Below are 14099 nucleotides of genomic sequence, written 5' to 3'. Positions count from 1 at the left end.
TATATATATATGAATATTTACACGTGGATATATATCCGCCATGCTAATGAGGCGAGGTCGTTGCCTAATTGAAATTTCTGCGCCAGACTAGAGCAAAATTTTGCGGTACCCAAAACTTTTTCTTGTCTCATTAATTATAATAACTCTCTTGTCGTCAAGTGGCAAAGGCGGTGCACAAAGTTGTTGTACGGATGTGGATGGAGGGAGGGAGGAAGGGAGGGGGAGGGGCGAAACAGGAAAGGTGTAGTTATTGCAAATTAAAGTGCACGCAAGGAGACAACTTTTGTGCACGACACTGACAAAGTTGCGAAAGTTTTTCAAAATATTTGTGAAAACTGTTTTGGCTACAATACATTTTCTAGTTTTCTAGTTTTTTTCTTTCACTTAGCTTCAGTTATATTCTGTTGCTGATGGCTTCTGCAATAGAACAACTAAGTAATCCATTACAAATTCTATTATAAACTATTCAACACATTTTGCTGAAGAACTTGAAGGATTCAAATCTTACTGGATCTCAATAAGTTCAATATACATATACAAAATGAACACAATTGAATCAGTTAACAAGCAATTGTGCTTGAGTTCCGTTTGACTCGTCTATTAAGCACATTAGTCGCTTCAGTTTTTCCATCTCCTTTTCGTTCTTACAGGCGAACACATTCCGGAAAAGTGCGATGGGCGAATATTGGCGCAATATTGACAGATTGACTGAACTGGCGGACGGAGATTATTGGGCATAGGTAGATGGGAAATCAGGCAACTGATGACAGACAATATCATACGGCAATGGATATACATATCTAAGTGAAGTAGATTGACTTTAAATGCCATCAATCATGGCACAATTCGATTTGAGCTCTCTCCCCTGATTAGATCCAATAAGTCTAATCCGTTTGGGATTGCAAGGCAATTGAAACAATTGAATGCTTATCGGGAATATTTATGGCAAACTTAAGCAGTGCGTTTTTGATTCTAAAATTGCTCGAAGGTTTGTTTCCAATCGTAATCCCCACTAAATATCCAACTTATATTGTCAACCTAGAATGAAATTGCCGTTTTGAAAGGCAAAATGCAAATCAATAATTTATGTGAATGTGAAATCAGCGAGTCAAATCTGTTCGAAAATCAGTTTTTTATTTTTCGACCTACTTCCTCGTGTGGGCGTGACAAATTTTTGATATACACCCACACACGCGCGCAGACTTATCCTTCTGCGGCGTGTACGTACTCATATTTAAGCAATCATTTTAATGAGCAATAAAGTGTTGCATACTTAAGAGGGCAAACGTGGGAATTTCGGCGGCTGCGACAAAAAGCAATAACGCGGGCCGCAGGAAGGCGAGAAAAGACGGAAAAACTAGAGCACACACACACGCCTACCACTGTGTACCAGTGTGTGTGTGTGTGTGTGTGTGTGAGGATGTGTGTGCAGGTGCAAACGCGAGATGCTTAAACCTCTAAACTTGCCAAACAAAAATCAACTTTCGTGGGGTGGCAAAAGTGAGTTCCTCACCCCCAAAAAAAAATTGTTCATTGTTTGACTGTTGATAAACAGGCATTTAACTTGAATTATTCCAGAAAAATGAGCAAACTTTTTTCAACTTTTTCCTCGAGCAAGGGTTTATTCAAGGGCCCAAAGGGCAAAAAGATAACGCCAACGCCGTCAGGAGAGCGGCAAACAAAAGGAGTCGAAGGATGGGGCAAGTCACCAACAGATACGTAGCAAAATACACACAAGGACATTATTCCTGAGCCAACAACTGCATTTGCAGGGTGGGTGTAATGAAAATGGCACAGTTCATATTTCATCAACATGTAGAACAGTTTTAGAAATCTTTAAAAAAAATCTTTGCATTAAAAACAGGGTATTTCGATATTTAACTTGACAATTTACGAACTTTCGTTGCGGATTCCTTCGAGAATCCTTTGCAATCATTCGATTTTAACGCCTGAGTTTACTCACGGGTGTATTCATATCCAAAGAGCCGCCCGAAATGTGAGTTATTTTTAATATTTCTGCCGTGTAATATGCGTAAAGTGAGTATTTATGTTATGCACGCACCTTATCCCCCTCTCTTTCGCTCCCTCTGTCCTCTGTCTCTTTCTTTTATTGCCTTGTCATGTGGAGTGTGGCTCTTGCCGTCTCTTTCTCTTACCTGCCACATTTCTCATGGCTCATACAACAAATTTTATTTATTATCATTTCGCTTTATTTTTTTTCTCTTTTTTTTTCGTTCGTTCGTTCTTTCTTTTCCTGGGTTTTTGTTTTATTCATAAACACACATGACGTATTGTTGTTGGTGTTGTAATTTATACGTGTTGTTTATTTTATACCAATTTAATGCAACTATATATGCACGTGTGTGTGTGTGTGTTTGTGTGTGTGTGTGGGAGAGTGTGTGCGAGTGTGGATGTTTGGACTAAAACATTTGACATGTAGTCACGTTCAGAAGGAAGATACAAATTCAGATACATATTCGCCGGTCAGATGACGCAGCAGAGAAAGTTTTCTCGTTTTTGGCTTAAAGTAAACAATGCGCATCCAAGAATACAGCAGCTTTAAAGGAGAAAATAAAAACATGTTTAGAAAATATAAAGCAATCCTATAGGGTTTTGTTGTATATTTAGGCATATACATATATGTATATTGCTTTTTCTAAACGTAAATATTATATATGGTGGGCAAAACTTAAATTTCAGCACATGAAGCATAATTTTTATGCACTATAAAGTGCATATTTATGAGTAATTCAATTTAAATAATCACACATTTTATGTAGTAGTATTTGTTTTGCATTTGCTTTTATCTCAACCCGAAACTCAACCTTTCTCAGCAATAAATCGGAGAATTTAAGAATATACCAGCGTAGCCCTGCGCCGCACGGCAATAAATTTAAGTGAATGCCATTCCAAAGAATCCAGTAGATAAATGCAAACTTTGCCTGCACTTCAGTTCTCTGTCATGAGATCAGTCCACTTGGAAGTGGCTCAAAGCATTCCATTTATCAGCGTGGAATCCTCCAGCATTCAGCAAGGGACACTTTTTCTTTTTCTTTTTTTTTTTTCATTTTTCCCAGCATTTCAGCCACACATTTTAATTACCATTCCGGCGATGTCCTGGCAACCGGTGGCAGCAGCCCCACACTTTCAACTGAAATGGAATTCAAAACACAACAAGTAAAAAAAAACAGAGACAGGAAAAATAAAATGAAAAATAGAAGAGAAAAATAGGAGAAAGGTGGAGGAAGTGCAAAACAAATGTAAGCAATAGGGCAAAGCCGCAATAAAAGTTGAAATTCGCTTGCGTTGCCTAGGTAAATGTAAATAATTAAAAACACCCAGCCACTTATATTTATTTATCTGCACAATCCACAACCTCTTGACTCCTCACTCTTCAATTCAAATACCAAAAAAAAAGGAAAAAAACACGCTGACACAATATCTTTCATTGATATCAATCAAAAAGGATTATGAATTGGTAAAAAGAGAGCATAAAATGGATTGGTCGGGGTGCAAATTAACATATTTCCACCCAGCCTTCAAAACTTTTCGCAGCAGCTGCCAATTGCCAGTTTGCCTTTCCTTTTTCCCCCCATTATTTCCTTTTCATTTTTTGCTCAGCCAGCTGGATGGAAAGTCAAAAAAAAATATATATATAAAAGTACCCCCAAAAAAAGAAGTATATCCAGTTAGACACTTTGAAGACGTCAACGGTAAAAATTGTTTGTGGTCTCGACTTCAGGTGCTCGGTTTTGAATTTAAATTTCGCGAGTTTCCTCGTCTCTTTGCTCTTCCGCCAAAAACACAGCCAATAAAATCGTTTTAGTATATTAATTAAAAGCTCTGGGTAAATACAAAACACCCCGCTGTCCGCTCGCCACGAAGTTCACAGCTGCTGCTGGATTGAATGTCTCGCACAACAAAGTCCTTGCCAATTATTCAGACTTTGAGCAAAAAAGCCAAGGAAATGAAGGGGGAGAAACTTTGGGAATGTTGAGCAACCAAAGGGCTCAACGGGATTAATTTAGATGCAGAATGGAACCGATTCAAAGAAATGTCTCGGCAAGGCAAATTATATTTATGGTACTCCGATTTTGTTTAATAGGTAAATAATGCTCAAAACAATATTTAAGAACTGTAGCTTATGAAAATATTTCGTTTTACACCTAGACTCTATTTTGAAAGCATTATTATTTGTTTGTTATAAACTTGGTTTAGTTTATAATTTTAGGTAAAACATAATTATAATAAAATATACAAATAATACAAAACGCAAAACGAAGAGGAGTCAAATTAAATTTGTTGCCGTTTTTAAACCTTTGTGTTTTTCCGGGCATTGTATTTGTAATAATTTTTTTTTTTTGTAATTTCTGCACCAGAAGCGCAGAAAAAACGGGAAAGTCGGGAAAAGAAATGTAAACCCAACGAAATTCAAGAGTTCGGTGCGTGGCTTACGTATTTTTTTTGTTATTTGTAATTTACTGCTGCTCTGCCACGCCCTACGAGCCCCCTAACGCCCCCCTTCCGACAGCCGAAGGGCAAGTCAATACGTTGCCAATTACCGTGCATACGCAAACAGAAGCACACACACACACATACTTACACACACGTACATACACGTACAGGTGGGAGAAAGTGCCAAAGGTGAAAGGCCGCAGCAATATGCAGATGATTGTTCGCACATCGAAGTTATCGATAACATATGCTGCCAGGCGGGCCATCGCTTAGTTAAAGATGGGTTTCAAATGGAAGGTTCTTTAAAAAATATGCCATAAAAACCATTAATATATTGTGTAAATAGTAAAGAACCTTAATTTGTATATAACCAATCGTAGACAATTGGATTCGTTATGGTTAACGAACTACTCGAAAAGTGCTCAGGCTGAATACATTCACATAGCGAACATTTCTGTGTTGGAGCCAAAGAAGGGATCATAAGTATAAACCCTGTTGACGTGAGATGAGCCCAATAGTGCCAGCACTTCGGGTGACGAAAAAAGAATATCTGAGCCACTTTATCCTTGACTCCTCGCACTGGCCGAGATGCTTTGGCCGTCCAGCCGACACCTTCAGTTTGTTTTTATTAACTGCTGACGAAGGATTTACCAATCATCTGCCCTTTTGCACATACAAATTACGGAGAGGTCGAACAGGAAAAGTAATAATAATAATGCGCAAACGAAAATCAGGCGAAATTAGGGCCGTGCCACGCCCCCCATGTGTATTGATTGCTGCCGGAAGGACATTGCAAAACATTGCGATAAAAATCCATTTAGATGCGCAAATAAGCAAAAATCAACAAGGAAATTGACTTTGATGATCAGGCCGAGCGATGAGCGAGAGACGACACAACAGACACAAAAGGATATACAATATGCCAGTAACATATATGGCAGATGCCATACAACATCTACTCGTATATATGTATTTCTTTTGACTCCACCGATGTAATGGGCACAAATGTGCGCTAATTTTTTTTGTCTTTCCTCTGGCTGTATCGCGCTTTGTGAATTCGAAACAATTCAGGGATTTGGCAAACGCAGAACAGGCCAAACGAAAAGAAAGAAAGGAGAAAAAAATGTATTTAATAAAACAATTGTTTTTTCCCCCTCGAGGATGATGGCGCAACACGAAATTTTGACAGCTGTCAAAACTTGACTGCACAACCGACTTCCCAGCAGAGCGTCAATAATTCATTTACTGACAGTTAAAGCAATTAAATTGGGTCCCCACATTCCACATCCCATCTCAAAGTCTCGTTTCCCGATTGGGGACTTCTAATACGTTTATTTGCACTAAATTCGATTTGTGAATATTCTTGGAAATTAAAATTACACAATTTACAGAGTCTGCAGGGCGCACAGCGACATTAAAAGCGATTAAATAAACTAAGTTGGCCGTTGAAATTTAAATTTGTGTGCACGCCCTTCTATGCGCTTCTCATAGTTAGTACCTAACCAACGGGGTGCTCAGAAATTTTTAGTATTTTTTTGGTATTTTGTTTTAGTATTTTCTTTGCAAGTATGTGTGATGTCAGTATCTGTGTGCACGCCCTTCTATGCGCTTCTCATAGTTAGTACCTAACAAACGAGGTGCTCATCAAATTTAAGTATTTTTTTCAGTATTTTTTTTTGTTGAATTTTTAGTATTTTTCCTATAGTGATAAAAGATTAAATTTTCATTAGATGACATGTGCAGTGGGTGAAGTGAATATTTTTAAAACCCAGTGATTTAAATCGAAAGCCAAGCGCCACTTCATTTTCGCCAAGCTATTAATTTACAACAAAGATGGCGAAGGGATGGGTGCAAATCTGGGGCTAACCGGAAAATGTCAAACGTTTCAGTGTGCGTGAGTGCGTGCGTGTGTGTGTGTGTGTGTGTGTGTGTGTGTTTGTTGGAAAAACGAGAGGGAAACTGCAGGAGCTGGTCGACTGAACGCTCCCTATAAACTCATTTAATCAGCACAAAGCGTTTAATCTCACTAAATGTATAAAACACACACAAGGGCAAAGGGAGCAAGCACATATCAATCAGTGCTTGTGTGTGTGTGTGTATAGCATACCGTATATGTACATGTGGGTTCCCTGGCAACCACCGTGCAAATTTAATCAGTTATAATGCACTTCATCATGAACTTGATGGACTCTCTTTGGGGTCGAAGAGCAGCAAAGCCCTCGAAAGCACCTCCAATTTCGATTCAGATTCCTCGACTCCTTAGGCTTCTGTGTTTGTGTGTGTGTGTGTGTCTGTGTATGTGTGTGTGGCAGAGCCGAAAAGTAAATAATGACACACACATATAAAATGTATTAGCCGGGCAAGAGCAATTTACACAAGTCAATTGAATATTTACAAAGAAAAGCAACGACCGAGGCATGCAAAACATCCTGGAAAAACTCGATAGGAATGCGAAGGATGCGAGTGACACTGCGCAGTTTAAACTCAAACGATGGCATGTGAATCACAAATATTTCAAGCAAAAAATGTGTGTTGACTATGATTGAAAAAATAGCAGCTAGTAAGAAAATTTAATGAGGAAAGCCTTATCTACATACATATCTATTAAATATATTTACAAACAGTATTTTTATCAATCCTAAAAATTAATGCACTCCGAAATACGCAATATAATTTTTACTTCTAGCGTGTCCATATAATTTGTCTTTGGTTTAGCCTCGTTAATACATTTTTGATGCGCTCTGGTTACCATTTATGTTATGAGCATGTTAGCAGCGCCTTGTTTAATGTGAAGCGAACCATCCAGTGTCCCGCCCATTTTCCATTTAGAACACATTCGAGCTTGACCTGTCCCCAATTACCCGATAAATCGCCTACAATGCTCCCCTTGGCCCGTCGACCTTTTAACCAGCCATCTCCTTCTCTCCTACCCTCTTTATATATACATATACCCATTTCCATTCCCATTCCCATAGCCACATCCATATGGATACCCATGCCGTGTCGTGAACTGGCCCCGTGTCACCCATTTAATCGGCCACAAATTTTTAATTGACCTCCGTTGACGTGTAATTAATATCTGATGTTGGTGCTGCCGGCTTGTTCACTTGGTCACTTTGTTGTTTATTTGTTTGTTGGCCCAGCTAATGTCGTTCAATCCGATGATCCCCCTCCACATCATCACGATTATCATTATCATTCATCATCATCAGGATGGTAATTATCAACAAAGTGGAGAGTTTGGTTTCGAAAATGGCATGGTCTACATAAAACCCTTAGCCGTTTTGGCTATTTATAGGCCACATTTGGAACACCCACCCACCACCCAACCCATTTCGGTTGCCGGTGTATATTTGTGGTATTTATTTATAGAGACCCCCCGCCCCCCGCTCTCTTGGTTGCCATCGCCATGCATTAGCAGTTATGATTGCGCCATGAGTGTAGTGCGCGCTCTATTTGCAGTGGCATTTTCGTTGCGTGTTGCGTGGAATTGCTAGTCGCATTACGCATACGACACGTTGCATGCGACAATCCATTGCCAATCCATCGCTGCAGCCAGCAAAACCATTTCGGCTGCGGTTGGACCATTAAAACCGTTTGTGGTTCGAATAGCCAGCGGTTGGTAGTACTCCAACTGTAGTCGAAGCGTTAAATACCCTAGCCTAATGAATGCGCTCAAAATGATACATTAAGTGGAATGCATGAGGAAAGAATATATATTTAAAATACTTTGCAATACAATAAAATACTTCAATAATAATAATTTAAAATTAAATACAAATGGTATGACATAAATTCAAAAACGTTGACAATATCCGGAAAAGAAGGACTGAAAAAGCATCTCAATTGCATTGAATTTCGACCAACTCGCACACACACATACACACAGCACTCTCTTATGTGCATACATGCACATCCGTAAGACAGGTGATCCAAATTGATGGACAAACAGCAGCTGGTGATGTCGAAGGAGGCGAAGGAGGAGGAGGAGCAGGAGCAGATATGCACGTCGTCTGAAACGAGGGTAAAAAGGAAACGAATCAGCAGCCAACTACGATTGCCAATTTCATGGTTTTCCACCCCCCGCCCCCTTTCCCACAATTTCCCACAGTCTCCCATTTTCACATTTGTCCATGTGCATGTGTGTGTGTGTGTGTGTGTGTGTGTTTGAGAGAGCCCCTAATTGAAACTTGTCTTCGGCCATAACCCTGCAACACGGCCTTTAAGCTACAGTTATGCGAGCGTATATCCCACTCATGTGTCATGCGTGTGCTCTGATTTATTTCCCATACATGCTCAAGTGTTTGCTGGCAGGAAAAGCAAACATATTGATCACCATTAGTGGAAAATCAATACGTATATATATGTATATCTGTTCAATATTTATAAATACTAGAGGATGGATATTAACACAATAATGTTATCAACTTTACCAAGACTCTGCATTCAATCAAATCAGTGCATTATAAAAATGTTATATTAATAATCATCTATACTCTTCGATACTCAACTCATTTATCAACGTTTTTCAATGATAAGTTACCAGAAACGGGTCACAAAATAAGTAAATGAAAAGGCACAATCATTAATGCCTGGCGATTACACGATTAAAGGGAGCAGAGAGTAGAGAGTAGAAAGTAGAGAAAGTGTAATTCACTGGCTGCGCTGCTTGATCCTGTTGAGTTAATTATTTCGCGCTTAGTAATTCCAGGGAGTGTATATATATATATGTATACCTACGGATACATATATATAGAGAAGATACTCATTAATCTCCCACTCTTTATTTGCATCCTCCTAATCTGTTTCCTGACATTGCCCCGCCCCTTTTTTTTTTTTTTGGGCTACGCCCACACATTTTGGGCTCCGTGGATTGTTGACGTGTCGCATTGTGGGCAAAATTTGTCATTTGTTGTGCGTTTAACATGCATATTGAATGGGCGTCCCTGATAGAAGAGAACTGAACTCGCCCATAAAAATGGAGGACTTGCAGAACACGTACGCACGACTCTGGGAGCATTGTGTTAAATAATTAATTACAATCCATTAATTAATTAGACAACGCAGCGGGGGTCATTAGGCTAAGCAGCGCCACAACAAAAAAAGGGGCCAAAGGACCACAGGACCAAAGGACACTGGCAGAACCTCGGGAAAAAAGTGAATTGAGGGGAGAAAAAAAAAAAGGAACATTTGATACGACAGCTTGTACACATAATGCGGCCATAATCAACAGCACCATTTATGCCTTTTTTTTCTGCCCTTTTTTTTACTTTTAATATTCCATCAAGGGAGGGCAGCACTCATATTTTATTGCCTACTGCTAGGCGTGAAATTATCCCCACATAGTTTCATAATTAATGGCATACGGTGAAAGTGAATGTGAAAGTGCAAAAAGTCGGGGTCAGTTTTTGTCCATTCTAAGCATTGATTTATATTCTCGATGGGTGCCTGCCAAATGAGTTTGCACCTTGACATTTTGGAATCAGAAAGTTAACTGGCATTACAAAAAACTCAGGTGTAAATTATTTAAAACTCATTAAAGTAGTTTTATAAAGAATAAGATTAAACCATCTCTTAATTGTTATTCCAAAAATGCATTGAAGCATTATAGTCAGGGAAAAATGTTTTTCAAGTCACTCTCGATTTATGATAGATTTTCTTAGCCATGCCAGCACATTAAATATGAAGCAGATGCCGTGCATGAATTGAGTGACTTCAAAGCAACTATGAAAAGCAAAAAAAGAAGAACTAAATTCAATTTTTTGGCCAACACAACAATCATATTCAATCATATTCGAATGCAACGACTTGCTTGCCTTTGCCGACTGTCATCTATCTAATTTCATTCCCATCACATTGAATATTTATTAGGTTGACGGGAATACGTAACGTCCATTGTTCATTATGAATTCATGCGATGCATTTTCACCTGAACATTTCCTTAGTTTAGCAAACCGGCATTTTCCCCGGCATTTTCCCCGGCATTTCCCCTACACCTTCACCCGTTGACAGTATTTGTATTTTTGGGCCAGGCATTTTCCACTCAGCATCGCTCGCCTGTCAGATGGCATCGATTATGCATCAAAGCATAATTCAAACTGTCGCTTCGCTTAACGTTCGCCATGAAAATCAATTGCCAATTGGCTGGCCGGTTGAAGAGCTGGGTGGGAAAAATGCTGCATACTACATACTGCATAGTGCATAGTGCCATGTACTGAACTCCGCCGCCGATGAGAAACTTGCCGATCGAAGGCCGCAGCCAAGTAAAAACAATTGAATTATGGGCCCAGGCCAGGCGAATGTGCGTCACTTGACCAAACTGCTAGTGGATGTGTTTTTTCTTTTTGTTTTTTTTTTGCTTTTTGTGGGCAGAAGTGGAAGGTGGCAATGGAGCGTCAGTCTGATAAATGACCATCATGAGGTGGTCCCCAACGAAATTGAGTGCAGCTGCCACATGGCGTATGCGCAATGTGAGAACAGGGAAGAACCAAAGGACTAACATCGCCACCCACCATCTACCATCTACCATCCACCGCTGCCACTGCAACAATTGCAATATTTGGCAGCAAATTTTATTGCCCGACTCGGCCCGGCACAAAATATCGAGTACATTTATCAAGTTCTCTGTGCAAACGGTGTGTCTGTGTGTGTGTGTGTGTGTGTGTGTGTCCGCCAGCAAATTGGCAAACGAAACTGTTGGCTTCTCGAAAAACAAGAGCACAGTGCTTGGTTTTTTGCCACAGAATTTGCTGCAATTTGCTTTGCACTTGCCACAATTACTTTGATTGCTAATCAATTGCAAATTGGCCAGTACTATCAATATGCATTACTCTTTGTCTGATTGTCACTTTGCCATCAATCATTGATTTTCCTATTGCAAGCGTGCGAAATATAATTGACAGCTTATATATATAGTATATATATAAATATATATATTTGCATTTGCAACTGCGACAGTGTCTGTCGCACTGCCGGAAAAATGCGGAAAATGCGAAAGGAAATATGCGAGATGCGAGGAAATAAGAGGGAAAGCGCAGTGACATTTCCAAATATTCATACTTGCATATTCCGATGCATCAATGTTGCATTGAAAGACACTCCTTTTCCGGCACAAAGGATTTTTGGTATAAGTCTCTGGCAGAACTCATCGATCAACCTGTCTGTCACCTGCCCTGGAGAATGGCGAATGGGAAAGGACGCCGGAGTGTGCCGGATATCGAAAAAATTTTAATTTAATTTCACATCCTGCACAAACAGAAGGGCACAGCTTTATTTCCTTCTGGCAAAAGAGGCCAATGCTTACAGACAGTAGAAGTTGTTTTTTTTTTTTCATAAATATTGGTTTAAATATAAATGGGCTAGCCATATGTGTGATTGCTCAATGCGATCTGATGTCAAATTTAATCAACGAATTCATTAATCACTGTTTCTGCATCATCTCCTCTGACTACAACTATAATTATTAATTATTTCAAATATGAACTTTAATCATATCATTTTCTTTTTTTTCGATTACCCCATCTTGAAGTCCCTTAGTTGTTTGTGGGTCCTTGAAAGTTGGCAATTAGCTGCCGAGCAGCAGCCCAATTAGCCGATTAAATTACCAGTCAAATCTCCCATTACTCTCACACACAATCAGTCATGTTTTTCGTTTTTGTTTTTGCTGTTTTTTTTTTGTTTTTTTGCCTGTTTTGCTCATCAGCAGCATTTTCCTTGGCTGAATTTTCCACCCGAATCACCGCTCATCGTGTGTAATTATCGTCTGCGGACGGAGTTTCTCACTATCCATCTATTTCCCTGACCCCAGCCTCATTGTAAATCAATCTGTCAGTTAATAACGAAGCAACCTTCCATTACCCCTTCGCTGCGCTTTCCACTTTCTTCCACTTTCTCTTTTTCTGGGGCGGCCAATAAGCGTGTGCAAATAGAAAGGCGAACAAACAACAAGGACACTGCGAAAATAAATGTATCTGCCCATTAAGATTCATTAAGAAAACGTTTCATTGCCAAAATACAATCTAAAAATATAATTTTTTCGTAAACAAAGTAATTTATTTATATTTAATATATTTACTTTTCTATAGATTTGGTAGTGAGGCAATACCAAAAGTACCTTTTTTGCTAACCCTTTTTTCTAGCAGTGTCCTTGGTCTATACATACAGCATATCAGAAACGCGACGGCGGCTTAATTAAAAATTGTAAGTGGCAGTAAATTAATTATAACCGTTGCCCGCAAAGTGTTTGGCTTGCAGCACATGTGGGCGGTCGTCAGCGTGGGGAGGGCGGTGGGGGCGTGGCATATCCACTACTTTGTGCCCCGCCGTGTCTATGTGTGTGTGCGAGATGTAGTGTCTGTGTGTGAGTGGGGGGTTGCACTTCAAAGGGAAGCGTTTTAATCAAATTTCGAAAAGTGGCACCGCTTGTGATGTGGGTGAAAACGAATAGAGGAAAACCTTCGGCTGCCGAAACAAGGAAAACGGTTGCGGGGGAGGGGAGGGGAGGGGAGGTAAAACTGTCGGAAAAGTCAGCTCTCATTACAATGAGATCTTTGCAAATTCTGGCTCACATCCCTTCGCATTTTCGCCCCCCCTTTTAACTGGAAAAGTCGCTTGAATGTAAGCAGGAAGTGGAGGCAGGTAACTTGTCCCAAAAAGCGATCTATGCACATAAACCATGGTGGGCATGGTCCATGTACCTGGACCTCCAAATTGGAAATACGACAAATGAAAGGGGCCCATGGCCAAGAATGTCCTTTGATGGGGACTTTCCTTTGTCGTTCGATGGGAAGGAAGCAATTCTGAAATCACTCTGGAACGCCATGCTAAATTCCCAATAAATTCAAATCCGTACATTGGTCAGGCTTAAACGTTTAAAGCGGATTTCATGTGCAGTAAAAGATACTTGAACTATTATTAAGGTAAATGATACTTGAAATAATATTAAGGTAATTGTAAAAAGGGCACTAGTTTTGCAGACTCATTAATATGTATACTTGCTACTTGTATACTTGCTACTTGTATACTTGCTACTTGTATACGTGCATTAATATATATACTTGCTACTTGTATACTTGCATTAATATGTTTACTTGCTACCATTTCGATACAACCACTAACCAAGTTTGGCCTCCAGTTGGGCCGACACCGAAAATATAAGCATAGAAAAATATAAGCATAGGAAAACAAAAAAAAAGGACTGCTGGCCAACTTCATTAGGCGTCGAAAACATGAAGGCTAGTTCATTTTCATTTCACTCTCAAGGGTGAGGAGCAAGGGGCGCAATCATAAAATGTTTTGATTCATTTGCAAGCTAAATTGAGGCAAAGCATTTCAACTTTTCCTGGATCGCACCTGGCCCGAGGCCGAGGGCGTTACTGAGGATGGTGGGGGCGTGGCAGCTTCCGCCGGTGAAGGCGAACTATCTGGCACAGGTCCATTGGTCCACAGGTCCACAGGTCCACAGATTCACAGGTTCGCTTGGTGCTTCATTTTCAGCCATTGAAGCGTGCCACCGATTGAAAATTTAATTTCCCGCCTATGGCGTTGAAATAAAAACAAAAAACCGGGTTGGGGAGGAAAAATACAAAAACATAAACAAAAACAAGAATAAAAACAAGAATAAAAACGAAGAGTGCCCAACCTCA

General features: G+C 39.8%; 1 protein-coding gene across 1 annotated transcript in view; it reads left to right on the top strand.

Annotated features, from left to right (window-relative positions):
• LOC6524532 (high affinity cGMP-specific 3',5'-cyclic phosphodiesterase 9A) overlaps positions 1-14099 on the top strand; it is a 108646-nt gene that overhangs the window by 69717 nt on the left and 24830 nt on the right. The window lies entirely within an intron of this gene.

The sequence above is a fragment of the Drosophila yakuba genome, chromosome X (assembly GCF_016746365.2).
Source record: "Drosophila yakuba strain Tai18E2 chromosome X, Prin_Dyak_Tai18E2_2.1, whole genome shotgun sequence".
Classification (NCBI taxonomy): Eukaryota; Metazoa; Arthropoda; class Insecta; order Diptera; family Drosophilidae; genus Drosophila; species Drosophila yakuba.
Note: the sequence above shows the minus strand (reverse complement) of the source record. Positions and strands in the feature narration are given on the sequence as shown.